The 20,904-nt window shown below is 40.9% G+C and overlaps 1 pseudogene; it reads left to right on the forward strand.

Moving 5' to 3' along the window:
• Window positions 1-2,472: 2,472 nt before the first annotated feature.
• Window positions 2,473-18,838, forward strand: LOC121325944 (annotated as a pseudogene).
• Window positions 18,839-20,904: the final 2,066 nt, after the last annotated feature.

The raw sequence follows: 20,904 nt of genomic DNA on the forward strand, positions 1-20,904 counted from the left end.
GAGCACACGTGTTTCTCCAGCTGCTTGGAGGGAGTTGCTGTTGGAATAATTAAGTTGATAAAATACAGTTCTTAACGGGAGGTGAGACCCCTTCTATTAAGCTGTAGAGGAGCCTTTGATCTCGTAGTAATGTTAAATGTGAGTGTCATTTCTGTATTCTCTCTCAGTGCTTGTACTCAGTACTGTGTGCCCATTTCTCTGTGCGGTTTAATCTAATTGTACAGTCAATGACAGACTACTGGGTTTAGTTCTGTTAATACAGTCCAGTGTTATATTTAACATAGCAGACATGTTGACGCAGACGACCACAAGCCAGACTTGAGATATGTTTTACTATAAGGTCTGGTTATATTCGTGTTCACTCTTTATATTGCTGGTGACGACCAAGACGGGTGAATGCATTGTGAAACCATATGGTCACCTTATCACTGACATACACAGCAAGCAAACAAACAAAAAAAAAATAGAAGCACACTCACGCATATTACAACTACAGATAGAGGGGAGCTAAGTCTTTATTCAGTGTGTTATTAAACAGTCAGTCACCACTGTAAATATGATTACCTATGTACTGCAGCAATAATAAGTCTACAGGTGAATACACTTTCTGTAGAGCTGATCAGCTGATGCTTTTTTTAACCCTGATGTAGAACACAAGCTGTAATTAGACATGGGGCACCAGCGAAGACAGTGGGTAACATTGCATAGCCCAGCGTTAGTGCTATAGAGGTCCTTTACAGTAGCAACCAACTTTTATTAATAGTCGTGCTTACAGTATACTATCAATTTTTTTGTCAGTTTGAGGAGCAGTGCATGGCTTTCAGAATCTGACCCATATTCTGTTTTTCTTATACCTTGTACTCACACTACAATGGTACAACATTCAGAAATCTTTTCGTTCTTTAGAATATGAAAGAAGAGATGATCAAGCAGTCAGTGAGCAGACTGTGCTTCCGCAGCATGGTGGCGCTGGCCCCGATGGTGAGAGTGGGCACTCTACCGATGAGGCTCCTGGCTCTGGACTATGGAGCTGACTTCGTTTACTGTGAGGTAAGGAGGAAACATGGAGACTGCACTGCAGGGTCTCCTGTCTAGGACAGCCCTTCATTCACAACTGTGACTCTTTTACAAAATACACACAAACCCAGACTCCTAATGTGCTACAAAAACCTTTGACTGTAAGTGAGCTTCACGTCAGCTCTATTAATGCAGTCGTCGTGGAGGCCCTGAAATCAACACGGCTCCCCTCCAGCTGGGATGGAGCTCTGTGCTTCAAACTTCCTTCTTTCTCTGCTCCCTGCTATTACACTGCTTCAGCAGGTAACTGTAGAATGATAATTGTTCAATTTGCTGTACCTCGTTCTCCTGACTTACAGAAGGGTGTTCTCAGAAAGTTTGTTATGGAACATCGGTGTCACGCTATACAGGGGCTGCAGTTACATCATTGCCCTATTGTCAGTACAGTGTAGTGTAGTGTAGGGTTAGGGTTGTGAGTAAGTTACATATACATTTTATTTCACATGATGGTGATTTCAGCTCATATACAGTGATGGATTCTGTAGAGGCCTGCTTGCAGTGCTGTAGTTGAGTAAATGAAAAAAGCTTGAAAACAATCCTGTAATTCTATTTTAGAAGGGAATGTGAAATTGTGTTGTTCACCAAAGACCTTATCTTTTTTCTGTTTTTTTTCCATGTAGGAACTAATTGATATCAAAATGCAGCCGTGCATATCGTCAACGGTATGTTATTGATACAAAAGATACATAGACCTCCAGCAGTGAGCATGTTTAGCTAAAAAAATCAATTGATGGGACATAAATATTTATTAACCGATTTATAGAGGGCATTAATAAGAGGTCTGGTTTGCTGGTTTCATGCAGTACCAGTTACCTTTCTGAGCTGTGCAGGAATATGAAGACTGAGCCGCTGTCCTTTCCCTGTCATTGTGCTCGTACAGAGGTGCTTGAGACGGTGGATTTCGTAGCGCCTGAAGAGAGGGTAATGTTCCGTACCTGCGAAAGAGAAAAGGATCACATGGTCTTCCAGATGGTAAAGACTGGCCATTAGGATAAATACCATAAGGAGAGAGCAGGGATATATTTAATGATATTAAAAATGGAGAGAGAGAGAGAGAGAGCGAGAGAGTTATAAAACAACCAAAGAGACTCAGAAATCACTACTTAATAAAGAAGAAAAGTAACTGATAAACTGAAAACTTTTTTTAATAATAGCTAGGCTAATAGCTAGGCAGACTGATGTGCTATATATATATATATATATATATATATATATATATATATATATATATATATATATATGTATATATATATGCGCATGCTGATGTCATGCTTTGTCCTTAAGGTCCACTAATGCCCCTAATTGATTCAACTGTTTTTAATAGCATCACCTTGGTGTCTAAATAGCAGTTGCCATGGTGTCAGAAACCATGGCCATGGCAACAGACTACTTTTGAACCTTTTAAGAGCAGCTGGTTTGGCCTGTTTAGGTTTATATAGAGTGTGGCCTCCCTTGTAAGCAGTGCCAGAGTGCTGAGCAGCTTACATAGTGCTGTACATCCAACTGAAATGGGAACTGAATGCAGCAGCTGTGATTGCTGCTGCCCAGCTTCTTCACTGCTCAAGTGAAAGCTGGGGTTTTCAGAAGAGTACTTGTAAATGTGTTTTGCTGGGGATTTTCAGATGGATGCAAAAGCGATGCTATAAGTTCAGATGGTACAATTAAAAACACAAAACAAACATTAGGTTTGCAAGTGCCAGTGGGATTGACGGGTGCATTCTCTGTGTGTTGTATTTGAATTCTTTGTTAGTGAGGTTTGAGGGCTACAGTTGTGCAGACTGTGCTGCTCGTGGCTTTGTACCCGCGTGTGTGCCTCGATGTGTTTGAGATCACAGTGATCTCTGCTGTTCTGTTTCTTGCAGGGCACTGCTGACCCAGAGAGAGCCTTGGCAGTTGCAAAGCTTGTGTGAGTTTGACAACCTTCTTTCATAAAGGCATTGCTGTTACATTAAAACCTAATAACAAATACAATGCCTTGCTGTACTCTGCATGTCCTGGCCAGCTCATGCTTTGTGAATGCTGCCCTGTGTTCTGTAATAAGTCTATAATACAGGAAGGGTATTTGCTTTTCCTGTTTGTTATTATTATTTTTACAAAATAAGTTTTAAAAACCTAAAGCCTAATGGAAAGCGTGCATTCACAATAAAGCATCAAAATGAAAAATCCCTTCTGATCTTTTCTTCCAAGTCAGATTGATGTAGCAGCAATTGATGTCAACATGGATTGCCCTAAAGAATATTCAACCAAGGTAAGCTGATCTGCACTGCAGGTATGCCAGGCTGCACAAACGAAAACTCTGTTATTGTTATTACTACTACCATGTTATTTTAATCCCATTTGCAGCAGTATGTAACATTAAAGCATTGCAAAGTGTAATAAAGCCAACTTCATAGAGGAAGCCCGGCAAAGCACAGGCTGCCAGTGTAGCCGTATGTAATGCAAAGGAATTCATATGAATTCATATTGCTTTTGCTGGGCACTCCGCTTTAGCATGCCTCCACGATGACGGTTTGACAAGCATCTCAAGTTCATTTCAAATACACAAAGGAGCGGGATGGGAGTGACTGAAGGAAGGACTACCAGCTATTAGGATGCATTGCCAGATAAAGACTGGATATCTGTTGCAGGGTTAATAATAATAATACTAATAATATCTTTATATAGTGCCTTTCATAATTGACCACCATCACAAAGTGCTTTACAGAGGTAGGCTGTGAACTGTGCATTATATGCAGAGTCATTTGCAATAGGACATTGATCTGCACAATACACAAGTAGGTTAAGTGACTTGCTCAGGGTCACACAGTGAGTCACTCAGTGGCAGAGGTGGGATTTGAACCAGGGACCTTCTGCTTACAAGCCCTCGACTTTAACCACTGGACCACACTGCCTCCTATAATATATGACTGTGAAAGCCAGTCTCTGCTCTGTGTGCCAGGTAATTTGATACAAGGCTAGAGGTCCAGGGTTCCATGAGTCTTTCATGCTTTGACGATACCGCGGTAATAAAGGTTACAGAACAAACTGACACATTTTGAAAACTAATTTAGAGTTGTGCTGTATTTTTCTGCGCTTTTAAAACTGGATTTCGTGACATACGTATAAAGGGAGTTTAAGCCCCAGGCTTGCAAATGCAGGTCGACCCCAGTCTGTTCATTCCTTCTTTTTCTTTTTGTTTCATGTAAAGGTTTTCTTGTAAATGTTCAGTCAATACTGCTGCCTGCCTGACCACTCTGGATCCTGACAGCTGTTTCACTTCTTCTTTTGTCCTCAGCTGACGCACACTTTCTTTTGTGTTCTCCAGTATTAAATACTCTAAAGCACTGTTTATGGGACTCTCCAGACAGGCTTCAGTTACTATTACTCTGCAGCCAGGGGTCAGCTGTTTCGTGCATTACACACTACACTGGCTGCTTGACAATTACCGGGAAGGGGCTAAATAGACTAACTCAAGGTAATGTATTCTGAGTTAATCATTACAATACAATGAGATACAATTTGCTGTTATATAGCGCTCTTCATGTAGAGCACCACAGGGCACTTTACAATGAAAACGCAACCTCCAGTCCTGTACTTCTCTGGACATTTATTGTTGTCCATCAGTTTTCTCAGTCTCTCACTCCAGACTTTAAAATTCCCTACCCAGGGATGGTAATGTGTAAAACTCTATCCACTGGCTTATACAATATGTCGTAGCAGCATATCGCTGATTCTTTATTAAAAACGTACGTGTGTCAGTGTGTGTGTTTGTTGGTACTATGCTGCTGTCAAGTGGTTTTTGGATTAAAAAAGCTGAGGATTTTGCTCACACGGTTTTCATGTGAAACAGTGTATCTTTTATTAATTGATTAAATATTTATTTAGATAAATATGAAACATGGGAGAAGTACCAGACCATAAAGCATATTTGCACTTGATAAGGATGACTCTATACACACACACACAGTCATTGTCTGATTGTCAGCGTTTTCCAGCAGATAACCCCTCCATCTGGTGCAGGAGAGCAGCACGTGGATATTTGTATGCATTTGTCATTAAATTAGGCTTTTTCTTCTTTAAATTGTGAACAGGAGCAAGTCTTATTTACTGTAGGTAATAGATGAACAGTTGCGTGTTGCGCAGTATCTGTCTTTCAATCTGGCTCTGCAAAATGAGGTAGAAAATGTGAATGGCTAGATTATGAATTCAGTTTACTATATCATTAGGGAATAGCTTGAATGCCAATTTTTTGGATTTAATCCTGAATTCAATCATGATGGCGCTGCCAGTGCTCTTAATATTTAGTTGTTATGGGTAAGCCGTACTCCAGGACAGATCTGCATTTTGCAATGAAGAAGTATTCTGAAGCCAACATTAGTTTCCTGCACAGACACGACACAAACATCCATGTGGCTCCAGCTGTGCCCGGCTGATTTAATTTCACAGCAGTCTCTGTAATTGGACACTTCTGTCAAAGAACCCTTATTAAATGTTAAGACACTGTCCAGCATTTGTGATTAATTGGAGTGAAATTGACACCGCACCAGATTCATGCCATTTAAAGGGTTCTTGTGTTTCCTGCAGGGGGGCATGGGAGCGGCACTGTTATCAGACCCTGACAGGATTGAGAGGATAAGTACCCGCTCTGCTGTTCTGTTCAGTATTTCACGTGCCTTCCTGCAGTTTTATTAAATATCTGCCTCTTGTTTTTAAAAATAAATTACAGAACCTGAGCCGCAAAGGACTTCAAAGCGTTCCTAGCATTCTGTAGCCAGGAGTGGGTATCAAAGTCTTCATGGTTATATGATTCATTTGTAGCATTAGAGCTGTATTTACATTTGGCCCATTAGGCTGAGATCAGACTGCTTTGGGGAAAAAAGGCTTTTTAAAAATGTATTGTGTTTTACATAAAAAATCATTTTGTTTATTATTATTTATTTTTTGTGTATCTCAACACCATGACCCGAAGCACCCCATGTATTATCTAACCAACAATTCACTGGGCCAAAAAGAAACAAGCCTGTCAGGATCATCCTGGTGCTTTCAAATACCAGTGAACCAGCTGAGTGATTTCTGTATACCATGCCTCTCTTTTTGTCCTTTTTCATTTTTTTTAAGTGTTTTGTGCACACAAAAAACACACAAAAAAATGATACTGGAACCTTCAAATGGTAATCTGCTGTTTGTGGCTGAAAGGGTTCTGTTTAAATCTCCGAGATGCATTATCAGATGTTTGAACCAGGTGGCCCTGCCTTTTAAACTGCAGAACGGCTACAAAAACATAGCTAATGCCAAACATGGCTGCGCTGTCCTTGCTCCCTTCAAGCTGCTTCCCTGTGCTTGATTTGTTCCTATAGAGGTATAGTTATGCTCTTTAAATGGTCTGTTAAGTGAGAGGAGAGGAAGGTGGCCGTGCACATAGCCGGCACAGCTGGTGAAAGCACTTGAGATCAGGAGAGTGTCGGGAGCTTGCAGTCATGAGCACTATTAAATGCAGTTCAGTTTGTTTCTTCACAGAACCAGAGGGAACCCAAGTGATGAACCTACTCTGTGTTCTAATTTCCATCATTACAGATCTGAAGCACAGGGTGTCTCTCAGGAGTCTTTCAAAGTGGATGTTTGTTTGCATTCCCCTAAGGTATAGTGCTCTGACATGCAGGGACACAAGCTCCCTTCCCTCTTGGATCCTTCCTAGAAGCCAAAACGGTTACATTTCTGCCGCTGCTGGAAAATAATGTCTTAAATCTGCAGTCTGCTGTAGTTTAGCAAGCAAGGCTGTGTTTGTGTTATACTGATTTTACAGGAAACAGCCTGCAGCTGTCATATTTCTCACTGTTGACTCTGGAAATACATATGGGTTAGGATCACAATTGCAAACCCTCACCCTTTGCCGAAAGGGTTGGTAAGCCAATTCATGAACTAGATGGGCAAAAAATATAAAAGAATAATAATGGAAAGAAAGTAGATAACTGTATTGTGTAGTTAATACAATTGCATCTGTTCTCCAACCTTGTGTGTAAACACATGAGTCACTTACTGTTTCTGTAAATATCTCTTGTAAAACAATCATTTTGCTTTTCCTGGTAGAGGAGAAGCGTACAGCACTCAGCAAGATGGTCAGATTGATTGAGTACAGATGGTTGAAGGAACATGCGGTTATTTTCAAACTTGCATGTGTGAATCACAAACTGTGCGAGGTAATGACTTTCCTGTAAGACAAACAACTAATTTGCCCTATTTCCCGGAAATCACTGCTCTACAAAAACACAAACAATTTTTTTTTTTTCTTAAACCGTCTTCAATGGAACGAACAAATTAGTATCTACCACATCTCTAGTCCACATTTCTCATTTCACAAAGGTAACTGCGTCATGGCTTTGTGTGTAGCCCTGTGTAATACATCACTATGAGGCTGGGGTTTCACAGAGGTAACTGCATCATGGCTTTGTGTGTAGCCCTGTGTAATACATCACTATGAGGCTGGGGTTTCACAGAGGTAACTGCATCATGGCTTTGTGTGTAGCCCTGTGTAATACATCACTATGAGGCTGGGATTTCACAGAGGTAACTGCGTCATGGCTTTGTGTGTAGCCCTGTGTAATACATCACTATGAGGCTGGGGTTTCACAGAGGTAACTGCATCATGGCTTTGTGTGTAGCCCTGTGTAATACATCACTATGAGGCTGGGATTTCACAGAGGTAACTGCGTCATGGCTTTGTGTGTAGCCCTGTGTAATACATCACTATGAGGCTGGGGTTTCACAGAGGTAACTGCATCATGGCTTTGTGTGTAGCCCTGTGTAATACATCACTATGAGGCTGGGGTTTCACAGAGGTAACTGCGCCATGGCTTTGTGTGTAGCCCTGTGTAATACATCACTATGATGCTGGGATTTCTGAGTGTGGGTGCAGGTTAAGGCAAGGTGAAATTTGGGGAAATGGTGCCTGCGTTTCTGTCATGTTTTTGTTGTTTGTATCTTTGAACTTTGCAAAACTCTACCTTCACTTTACTGAGTTTTTTTCCCTTCTTGTTTCCTCAGTTCTCACCCCTGCATATTGTATGCATTAAAACCTCACACTTACCTGTGCAAAACAAGTCCTTCATGCTAAACAGCCCACAGCCCCAGCAGGATAATGATTAGTTTCCACCTGGAGAAATAAAATGACCTTTATAATATTAATAAAAGATGAGATCATCTTTGCTTTGTGAATAAGTTTGGTTGTTTCTGTCTTAATCATATTTAACAATTGGCTGTAAATGACTTATTTCAGCATGATCTCCCTCTGCTCCGGAAGTTTGGGTTCCTCACTCTGATACTGGGCTCCTCTGTCAGCGTACTCTGCTATTGGTATTGCAGACTCACCCCTGAGTTCTTATGGTCCCTACCAGGTTCAGTTACTCGCCCTCCCCGTCCACTCGTGATCGGACCATTGAAAGAGATCTTTATAAGCAGGTGGTCTGCCATGGGGGATATTGCACTAGAATTGCCTTAAGCCTCCTGTAAAGGATCCTCTTTGGACTATGGCATCCTTGCAAATCCAGTTGACAGGTATTAGAGAGCTATGATTTGCACCAAATGGCTTAGCAAACACAACTGAGGCTTGTTTTTGTAGCTTTGTAAACAAAACATTGTATTTGACTCATGGTGATGTGTTCTGTTTACTTTGAGCTTTGATAAAAAAAACTATATATAAAAAAAAAAAACATAATAATAATCCTGACGCCAGGGTGATAGAAATGATACTTCACTGTTAGGGATCAGGTGTGCAGGCTTTCACTAAAGAAAAGAAAACAGCTGCTAGATAACAATATCTTCATCTTCTAGATAGAACCGGGGTCAGGTTCCGTTAACAGCAAGCTGCAAATGAAGATTGCTGAAGCCTGTAGCCTCTGGTCTGAGACTGAAGGCAGGCAGGGGGTATTCAGTTCAGGATTGAGGTGCGCTCACTGGCCTGTAAGGAGAGTGCCTGCTGGCACCGTGTGGCTTTAAAATTGAGTTATCGTTTTGAAATCTACCTGGCTTTGAGCTGCCTTTTGAGTTTGTCTGCAGTATCCTAAGTGCCAGGACTGAACAGCCTTGCTCGATCCATTCACATCGTATAAGAGTGTGACCTTTCACCTTCGTCGGGCCCATCTACTGTCACTAACAATGCAGAGTAAGTAGGGCTAACAATTGAAAACCCCTAACCACTCCGATCGATTGCAAGCACTAGAACTGGGGTGGCCAAACTTCCAGACCCTGCAAACTGCATGCTAATATGTTCATATGGCCGAGAGCCGAAAGACATACTGTAACACATGAAAGTGTATTAAACTTTAAATGCAACGCTATGGTGTTTTTACATTATTTCTCTTTGTACTCTTTGTATTTAAATAAAACATGTTATGTTATTATGAAGCAAAATATGAGAACTGCCCTGATTTCACTAAAAACACCACATAGAAAGACACATTTTTGTAAGGATTATTTTTAAATTTAATACTAAATACTTTTGAGAGCGTTGTGGATAACAAATTTTGAAAGGGATTACAGTACCTGTTCATGATGACCGTAAGATATATAAATATAATATTCATTTTAGACCTGCAATATAACATTTAAACATGCATTCTCTAGACTAACGCCAACACTCCAATTTTATAAAAAGATTCATTCATCTGAATTCGGACGTTTGGCATGAGCTATAGTCCATTCCAATCAGGACTTGCTTGAGTCGCTACATCAGCTTCTTAACTGAACGCTGAAAGCAGCATCTGCTGAATGCTGGGGCGTGTCTGATCCAGGAGGGTATTCAAATAAAAAATGTGTTGCGCTCTGTTTCATAATGGCGTTTGAGGTTGCTTGCCTTGTACAGATTACAATGTGTAAGCGATTTGTTTGCTGATGAGACACAAGTTTACCCATTCTAGCTTGAAGCCTGATACGTTTGTTTGTTACTCGTGGAAGGTTTGCTCAATGCCATTGTCTCCACAAAAAGAAGAAGCAGTTAATTCAGAATTATGAAATTCACTTTCGACTGCATGTCCGGCTTTCACGCGAGGTGAATGAAATACGCAGGCGGCAGCGCTCGGGTCGAAGGCCATCAAGTGACGAAATGTCCTTGCAGTGGCCAGGCAAGCTCAAAGAAACTGGAGCGAGAGAAGGGGAGAGGATAAAGAATAATAAACACGAAGAAATATAGAGAACAAAAAATACTCTGCATTATAACATGGCAAGAGAAATATAAAAAAAAAAAAAAAAAAAAGCACCAATTAAATTACTTTTAAATCTACTTAAAATGTGCATGGGTTTTGTTTACTAAAACAACAAATGGGAGTGAATGAAAGTGGGCAGAAGGGTGCTAATGATGAGCAGAGCCTGCTTGCTTCGCCCCTGGAAAGAGTCCAGTGTTTCATCATTACACAGTGAAGTAGAACTTCAAAAACGTGTACAGGAAAGAACACAGGTCCGATAATGAGTAACAAGCAGATTGTCCTCGATTCGGTGCTGAAGAGCTTTCAGGGGACCCACAAGCTCAATAATGATGTCGTCTTATCCAGGTGAATCATCACACTTCTGAAACAGCTGTGGTAATGGTGTTCTGGAATGTGACAGACTGTTATACATTAACACGTGCCAAACATTGTTCAATTGTTACGAGCATTCATGCAAGCACAGTTTTAAACATTGTTCAATCGTTATGAGGATGCATGCATGCATGCAGAGTTTTAAACATTGTTATAGAGTTTTAAACATTAGCTATTGAATCACTTTGTGTTCTGGATGGTCGGTAAGCATGCATTTTCTTGAAGAGTCTTTCCATACATGACCCAGAAGTCTTTTTTTTTTTTTTTTTTTGGGTCTCAAACACAAAACAGCAGCACCTTCGCCATTCAGTTATTTAATGAGAGGAAAAACTGGTCTGGAGGTTTGGATACAGGACACAGACATTCATAATCTTAGACATGCATGTTCTTGTCTTTTACTGACTATGACCTGCTGTAGTTTCCTGCTACTCCAAAGTTGCCCTGCTTTGATTTGATAAGAGTCGCAGCGCTGGAAGGGTGTGCATTCACCCGTGATCTCTCAGTGATTTTGCTATGCAGACGGGCTCTTCTGGGTTAGTCGCCTGTTGTACAGTGAAGGCTCAGTAGGATGCAGATTGTTTTCCTTTTACAGCCATTGGTCTGTAAAAAAGTCATTTTCATGTGTGGTGCTTGAGGACCCCCTTGGCTGCCATCAGCAAAGCCCCCAACGGCATTTTATTTTTTCTGAACTGCAGGTCCGTCAAAGATTGTGCCATTTTAATCATTTTTTAAAGGCTGTGGTGCACGATTGCTCTGGCACATAAACCAAAAATGATTTTTCAATCCTCAGAGACATTAATAAGAGATATAGTTAACAGTACAGACAAGGGTTCAGATGGAGTGAGTCTTGGATTAAAATGTTATTTCCTGTAGCATTAAATAAAGCCACTCATAGTAAATTACTCACTTGTTTGTTATATAACGTTTATCCAAGGCAAAGATGGGTCTTTCTCTATACTGTTCACTCTGTTTACTCTGTTTACTATACACTCTGTCTACTGTACACTCAGTCTACTTTACACTGTCTCTTTCTCTACTGTTCACTCTGTCTGTTTACTATACACTCTGTCTACTGTTCACTGTCTGTTTCTGTACTGTACACTCTGTCTGTTTACTGTGCACTGTCTGTTTCTATACTGTACACTCTGTCTGTTTCTTTAAACAAGGGGCAGTAAATATAGATACCCAGTACTGCTGGTCTAGAATCTGATAATAGGGGTAAATCAATAGCAACCTCTTTGTATTGCTGTGCACTTTAAGTCTTTATGTGCCCTGGAACAGAAACGCTGGGTGATGTTATATTTCACTTGGGAAGGGTAACTGAGATATAATTTTCTTTTCTTTTCAAATGCAGTGTTTGCAAGGCTGGTTGGTTCAGATCCTGGCATCGCTCAGACTGCCTCCCCAGTGATTTTTGTCTTTGATTGAAGCAATCTCTTTTCTTCTTAAGAACATTATTGCTTTTTTGCCCCCCCTCTTAGATTCTGAGAACCCTCGTCAAAGGAGTTTCAAAGCCAGTCACCTGTAAAATTCGAATCCTGCCTTCTTTAAGTGCGCTTCAGACATCATTCTCAATCCCAGTCTTCAGGGTAATGGCTCTCCAGGGAATGGCAGTGAGTTAGCACAGAAAAATGACCTGATTAGAAGAAGAAAAAAAAAAAAACGTTTTTATTCAGCCTTTGCTTTGTGTAATGCCAGCCTGTGCCAGTGCTCTAAGATTTTGAAAAGCTACCCCTACATTGTGAGTGTTTTTATATTAAAGGTTTAAAGCTTGCTTAATAGTGTCAGAGCCCATGGAAGTGCATTTAACCAAATCCTCTACAACATTAGCGAGCCACCAAACGCTGGAGACTGCAACTCATCTTTTGCTGTCTGAATAAGTTTGTAACGAACTTCTACGAATTGCATATTGCTTCAGTTGACATTTTGTCTGCTGCAAAATTAATGTTATTTAAATAAAAGCATCTGACACAAAGCCCTGCTCCCATAAGGTGCCTGCAAGTGGCAGTTCGGTATTAACAGAGGGCTGCTGTGCTGAATTGCAGATGTATGCAACCTCAGTTCAAACCCAGGGAAATGAATGAGGCACAGCGACCCCGCAGGCGACTCTCAGTGCAGGCGATTGAATGCAAGCAGTCAATTAGTGAGTTCTGTGGGACACGGCTACCGGCCGGCTTCACTACCAGGAACTCTGTATGAGGTGGCCGTCCACTTCGTCCGTGCAGCGAGCTCCAGCTGATAATCAATCCAAACTTCAGACAGGTGGTGTTGATTGAACACCTCTCCACAGTACAAGCATGTCATCATTTCAAACAGACTGCTCCTAAATCCAGTTAGGGATTAACTGTGTGCCTTTGCGGTAATCGCCTAACAAAGGTACAGTAATATTTCAATATATTGACGAGTGGGGGCATTTCCTGCAATTTGCTGAATCTCCCAGTGCTGGATTCAAGGGTTAATGAACTTCACAGTTACACTATGAAGAAACGCACATGAAGATCTCGTGTCAGAATTACTTGCCAAGAATACCGACTCATTAGAAGATACTGTAATATCTTAATAAATCAGAAGAATTCAAAGCCATAAGTGTGCAGTTAGCAACTCCAAAATATTAAAATATTGATAAGATATATCTTATTTGGAATATTATATTATGTCATATATTACTTTATTCATTTATGTATTTATTATCTTTCAGCTTGAAGATACTATAAGACTTGTCCAGCGGATTGAATGGACTGGGGTGGCAGCGATTGCGGTTCATGGAAGGTGAGCTGAAAGAGGCTGCATGCTTTATTAGGGTTCTGTATCTAAACACAGCAATCTCCTCACAACATGGACTGTTGCAGACGATGGTGCACATTGCTGAATCGATACAGAGCAATCTCCTCACAACATGGACTGTTGCAGACGATGGTGCACATTGCTGAATCGATACAGAGCAATCTCCTCACAACATGGACTGTTGCAGACGATGGTGCACATTGCTGAATCGATACAGAGCAATCTCCTCACAACATGGACTGTTGCAGACGATGGTGCACATTGCTGAATCGATACAGAGCAATCTCCTCACAACATGGACTGTTGCAGACGATGGTGCACATTGCTGAATCGATACAGAGCAATCTCCTCACAACATGGACTGTTGCAGACGATGGTGCACATTGCTGAATCGATACAGAGCAATCTCCTCACAACATGGACTGTTGCAGACGATGGTGCACATTGCTGAATCGATACAGAGCAATCTCCTCACAACATGGACTGTTGCAGACAATGGTGCACATTGCTGAATCGATACAGAGCAATCTCCTCACAACATGGACTGTTGCAGACGATGGTGCACATTGCTGAATCGATACAGAGCAATCTCCTCACAACATGGACTGTTGCAGACAATGGTGCACATTGCTGAATCGATACAGAGCAATCTCCTCACAACATGGACTGTTGCAGACGATGGTGCACATTGCTGAATCGATCTCGTGTTCTGGTACCATGTGTTCTAAGTACTGATGTTGCTTGTTTCCACGCAGGAAAAAGGAGGAGAGAACCCAGCATCTTGTCCACTGAGATGTCATCAAAGCGGTCGCTGAGGCAGTTTCCATTCCTGTTATAGCAAAGTAAGTTGAATATGTAATACTGCACCAACACTGCGATAAGGGCTATACCCATGCCCTTCCTGGTTTGGGAGGTCGCTTCTATACACGGATCAGAAAAGAAAGCCATGCAGTGAAACGGGTTCATCTGCAAATGCATTTGAATTCCCAGCGCATCGTAGCCCGTAAATCAATTCATTGAGGTGTCTGAAGCGTTGTATGCTATTGCTGGTCTTGCCTTTCAAGACAGAGGTAAGGATCTGCCTTCATAAAGTTAACACCTTTTAATGGAGCTGTTTAAATAGGATGCCGGGATCGATTTCATTCCCCTCAGTCTTAATCAATAAAAACACTTCATAGAAACAACCAAACAGATTTTTTTTTCTAAGTTTGTTAAAGTTTTAAAGATAAATTTTATTACCATATACTTTTATAGCATAAATATGTAAAAAATAAATAAATAAATACACTAAAAGTTAAGTTAGTGCTAGTCAGACAGACTTGAGAAAGGCTGGCAATCACAATGTATGTGTTACAATGTGTGTGCGTGTATTGTGGAGCTTTGGAAAGCAGAGAGAACTGATGGTTCTGCGTTCTCTTCTCAGCGGGGGATCTCAAGACTGCATTAAAGTGCATTCAGATATCGAAGCTTTCCGAGCCGCTACAGGTGCGTCCTCGGTGATGCTAGCGAGAACAGCAATGTGGAACCCCTCCGTCTTCAGGAGAGACGGTCCCCTGCCTCTGAAGCAGGTCACCAGAGAATTCATCCAATACGTGAGTCTCTCGCAGTGCTGATACTCCGCATGCTGCCAGCGCAGTGGCACAACGAAACAAGAGTGGCGTCTTGTGTGATTGCAGGCAATCCACTACGATAATCACACCTTCAAAACCAAGTACTGCCTCTGCCAGATGCTGAGGGAGAAGCTGGAATCACCACAGGGCAAGAAGCTGCATTCTGCACAGTCCCACAGAGACATCTGGTAAGAGCGTTATTAATTTCAATAAACCTGCATTTTCAAACATACCCTGCTAAATGCTGTATTTAAAGAACTCGGCTGACAGCTGATAAACACACTTTGTTAGTTTAACAGATTTTCAGCAAGTCTGGGCTTGAGACACAAGAACAGCAGTCGCCAGAAGCCGATAACCAGTGTGAAATAAAACTTGCTCATGGACCCACTACCAGTTGAGTTAATTTAGGGTTGCATTAAATCCTGCACAGAAAGACTTGCTTCATGATGTTTAAGTTTTTTGGTGCTATGAAGCTGATGTTGCTGACTATTTAAAGGAAAGAATTGTTCTGCAACCTAGTAGCGAATCTGCAGAAGTACACTTGTGTGTCTGTGTTTACTCTGAAGTTAATTGCATACAAAGAGCTCATCTATATAGCTGGAGTACAGAAACAACTGGAAGATCTCCAAACTGAAGACCAACTCTTTCTCTGCATTAACCTCACCGTGATGCTGTTTCCACCATATATCCAACCTTGTTCGGGCAACCCTGTATAAATATATTTAAGTGAATGTAGTGGTAATTGAGCTGTGTCCTTCTTAAAGATGAGGAAGTGACAGTGATCTTTCTTCCGTTGTCCCCAGCGAAGCCTTTGATTCAGCAGAGTACTACAAGGAAACCACTGCCATGCTGGAGGCTCGATCAGCAGCCGAAGCCAGGAGGCACCACACAGACGACCAGCTCGAGGATACAGACTTGACCACAATGACAGTCCAGTTTGACAGGCGAGTCGAAGAAACTTTCTTCAGCTCAGCAACTTCTGTACTTTAAACTGAGCTGTGCTTTCACATGCGCGTTGCCCTAAAGCAGCTTCACTAGACACACTCCAAGACCAGAGGGGAGGGAGGGAGGGAGGCACACTTGCTGTGTAAAAGCATGCTGTACTCAAAGCAAACTTGTCATTTTCTGGGTTTGTTTCAGACGAGATTACCCTCCTGAAATCACACCCAAAATGTTTTTACTGGAGTGGAGCCGGAGAGATCAGCTCCCGCAGCCTGTGTGTGAAACTGTGAGTAGATCTGACCTGAGAAAGGATCGACTGGCTTCAGATTGTGTATAGGGACCCTTTCAGTAAACCGAGAGAATCTGGAGGTTTTGATTTATATTCTTCTTATTTTATTATCAGGTACAAAGACCTCTGGACAGATTTTTTCGCTCCACGGTAACAGCTGCAAACAAGAAATACAGATCCACAACCTGGTGAGTGCAAAATTATTTATTTATTTTTGTATTGAGGAAAAAAGATAGATAGATAGTATCCTATAACCTGGGGTGGGGACAACACTCCTATTGCATAGCAGTTTTACTCATTCCCAGTTTTATTACAAGCTTGATTAGCCACAGCCTATGGGTAACAAGCTCAGGTGTGCCTTATTGAACTCATAGTAAAACCATGAAAGGATCAAACTGCTATGCAATGTGAGTCTTATTTCCATCCCTGAAGTTCTTTCAGAATAGTCGCTCCTGTGTCTCATTCGTCTTGTGTTTTCAGGGATAAATCGAAGAAGCTGGCTGAGCAAACTGCTGCTCTCGTCTGTCTCAGGACCCTGGGGCTTCCAGAGGGGAGGATCAGCGAGGAGGAGAGCAACCTCGTGAAGAAGCACAAGAGAGGAGAAAACTGAGTGCAGCGGATCTGCTGAGAGTGCAGAAGAGTCTGGGCATGCGGCGAATAAAATAATCCATGTGTTGAGTACCTCTCAGTCAGAGGTGCCTCTATAGAAGACTGCCTGGCACTCTACAGTATATACAGTACAGAGGGGACTGCCTGCCAGTCTGGATCAGCCTGGACTCTACGGTGTATAGACAGAGAGCACCACCTCCTGGATAATAACACTGCTGCTTTCAATGAGGGATGTTGAGGGTTTTATCTACAGTCTGCAGAACATATCATGTATTTGTGTTATGATTGTTTAAAGTTCTGAAGGCAGTGGTCTGCACTCTGTTGCTGCTCTGTGCCGAGGAGGTCCACTTACTGTATTGTATTCTTAAATGTTAACACCAGGTGGCAGTTTAGTTCCAAACAGCAATTCAAACCAACAGCGGGGTATTCCCATAGGAAAACCACACACACACACACACACACACACACACAAACACACACACGCGCTCGCACACACACGCACGCACGCACGCACACACACACTGACACACAAACACACACACAGCCTACTTCTCCATCAGGGTTATTCCCTCATCTCAGCATTCATGCATGAGCCTCATATCGATAGTAGATCATAGCCTAATATTCATATTACGGTATCTGTGTCTTCTGAAAGATAAGTTAAACCAAATCAGGACATGCCAGTACACACATTCATCAAATTCTATGCGGTACTCACAGGCAGGACACCCCCCTGACACGTTCTGTTAGCCGTTCACAACATGTTTTAACTGCACACTCTGGTTCAGATGTAACAGTCATTTGTTTTTGTTTTTTTCTTTCAAGATTTATTGCATACACAGTAGTGGGAAAGCAGAATCTGTGTATTTATTTAAAGTGCAATGCATTCCATTGTTGTGCATCCTTAAACATTTGTCTACTTGACTTTAGTTTCTTTAATTTTCATGATAGTACACCACCATGAGGAAAATAGGGAGGAAAAAGGCAATAGAAATGATGCAAAAAGCTTCCAAACAGAAGTCTGTGGCTAATAGACATGGACATTCTCTGTTGCCCCTGCACATGGCACCAGCCTCATACACGCACACAAACCTTGCTAAGTGACTTCACAGTTCAGTCAGTTGGTTAAACATGATGGTTCACCAGTCATTGTGGGGTGACTGTCACAGTCAAAAACAAATATACCTTTCTTATTGGTTGCTGTTACAACAATATAATTTCCATGTTTTTTTTTTTGTTTGTTTTTTTTTACCGTAAAGACAAGACCTTGTACAAACAACTTGACAAAAAGCTGCACTAGAAATCCTCTGTTTTTATAGCACTTCAACCCCTTCGCTCAATCCAGAGTAGTTCCAGAGCATCTGTTTCAACATTGCACCAGTTGTCACCATGTGTCTCGCTGCATTTGCTTTGAGAGCACAAGTTGCCTCTTGTTTTGTGGAATTTTTCTTGATTTTGAACTGACTTGGGGTATTTGTGTTTTTTACTCACCAGAGCTCCTCAAAGCTAACAAACTATCATGTTTGAAATTGAATGAAACCCTATGTTTCATACCTCAAATAAGGGTTAACATCAAAAGGATCTGAGCATATCTGACTGTCAAAACTGGCTCTGAAATTAAAAAAAATCTGTCGCGAAAACTTCATTTAAAAAAATGCAATCTTTCATTTTTAATCAATTATTGTTTTTTGCATGGCACTTAAACATTGTTTTTTTGCTAACAATAACTAAATGGGTGTTACAAATTGCGAATTATGGAACCCCTAATAATTCAATGTAAAATAATCTAGGACTCCTAATACACATGCTGCACAGTAGAATCCATTGCTCTCCATAGTAGAATACTAACCTTTATAGTAGATTTTTTTTTTCCACCAAACCTGATAAAGCCAAATATGTTTTATATAGAATGACTGCAGGACATATAGGTAACCTTACTCTCTCTCTCTCTCTCTCTCTCTCTCTCTCTCTCTCTCTCTCTCTCTATATATATATATATATATATATATAATATATATATATATACTTGAATTTATTATTATAGTAAATTAAATTCTAAACTAACCACATTTTTTCATTGTGAGGAATTGTTTTTTTCTTTCTTTTTTTTCCCCCTCACTGATGAGAACTAAATATCTTAAACCACATCTTTGTACTCCTATACCATTCACGGATGCAGTGCTCTTTATCTTGTGCATTTAAAGGTCATCAAACAAGATCAGGAACAGAGGTGTTGAATATAAACAAAATAAGAGTGTCAAAGATGCTGATTCCACTCTGTTAGAATAAAGAACCAAAAGTTCAATAGTTTCAGGAAGTCCTGCGGTCCGGAAAGGTCCTGTCTTTGTTTTCTCTTTAAGATGCAAAGATAAGCTCCCAGAACAAGGCTCAAGGTAGCATTTTATTTTGGGGTGTTTTGGACAGAATGTATTATTAAGCAATGCACGTGTTATTAAACTTTCTCCTAGATACAAAGGCTCAGACACACAGGGCTGTGTTTTCAAAGCATTGCCTCCATTCTTTAGTTAACTCCAATATTTTTGGAAGGAAAAAAAAATCCTGTTACAAAATGAAAATAAAAACAACTTGAAAGGGCTTTAAGAGAACTTAAAATATTACACATCATTGTTTCATTCTATTGTGTTTTAATTACGCAGTTTTAACCTCTTTGTAAAATACACTATGGCCTATACTTTCATAAGCCAAAAATCCTCATTTGATTAACTAAAAGAACGTTGTTATGGTTTCTGAATGTGTTGTGATACTCTTCCAATATATTTAATCATAAATCAGCAATGAATAATACCGGCACAGTTGTAAATGTCAGTGTGCCTTTATGAATGATACAGACACAGTTGTAAATGTCAGCGTGTCTTTAAGAATGACACAGGCACTGTTGTAAATGTCTTTTCTACAGGTACTGTCAGTGTGTCATGAATGCATGGTTCAGACTAGCGGGGTCTGGATAAGAGAGAGTCTACTTGTACCAATGATAGTCTTTTGCAGAAATATTGTGTCTTGGTTTATCTGATTAGGCAGCAAAGCCCTTGTGCAGTGGTGTGCTATGCGTTAACATAAGAATAAAGATAAAAGCTTGGGCTCATTTGTGTATCGTCGTGGGAAGGCGTGGTGTAATCTACCCCAAAACCAGGACGAGCCAAGAAAAGCAATGACAGCTGGGAACTGCAGTTAGTGCACCTTGCTGCGTTCAAATCTGCAGCTCTGCCAAATAGCACCCCCAAATCCCAAACAGAGAGTGGAGATTTATAATCGTAATGCTCCCTGCAGCACCCTATCATGACTGAACCCTAAAAAATCAGCAAAGATGGTCCTTGGGTTGTTTAATTTCTTTGCAGCATAGAGCTAGTCTGCTGTGGCCTATTACACCAGGTGGCTGGGGTGCTGGCTCCACTCACACTAAAATCATTAAATGTGGCATATTCAGCAAACCGAACTGCAGGGTAGCGGTGCAGGCGATGGCATTGCTGTGATTTTTATTTGCTGGATGTAGAGTTTAACATATCCAGTAGGTGGATATGATTTAGGTGTATATGTTAATATGTGTTACTGTAACAATCTGCCCAGTCATCAAACCCTTCAGAAAGACATGCTTGCAGAAGTGCATGAAAAGAAACCCTTCAGTCAGCAGTATAGTCTACAGTAAAACGAGTGGTGCTGAAGGATTTAGCAAATACCTGATCACAGATAAACCAGAATAATGCAATCTTGCGTGATAAAAAAAAAAAAAAGTTAAATCTTAATCTTGCTATTCAAATGTTTTTAAACCGGAAATGAATTTGCATGTAGGCGTATGTGTCAACGCCCGGAGGCACAGCCTGCGCCCACATTTTGTATATTCGGAGTGTAATACATTCTGTTGTTGCAAAACAGCAATTACCGATAAGGACTTTGCTAAATTTGCAATTTCATGTTTGATCTATTAAATTAGGTGCAGATAGGAAATGTTAATATTTGCCAGTATTCCGATCCAAGCCTGATCTGGTCCTATTTTTTAAAGGAAATAAATTATTTCTAATGTTATAAA

Source organism: Polyodon spathula, chromosome 13 (genome assembly GCF_017654505.1).
Source record: "Polyodon spathula isolate WHYD16114869_AA chromosome 13, ASM1765450v1, whole genome shotgun sequence".
Classification (NCBI taxonomy): domain Eukaryota; kingdom Metazoa; phylum Chordata; class Actinopteri; order Acipenseriformes; family Polyodontidae; genus Polyodon; species Polyodon spathula.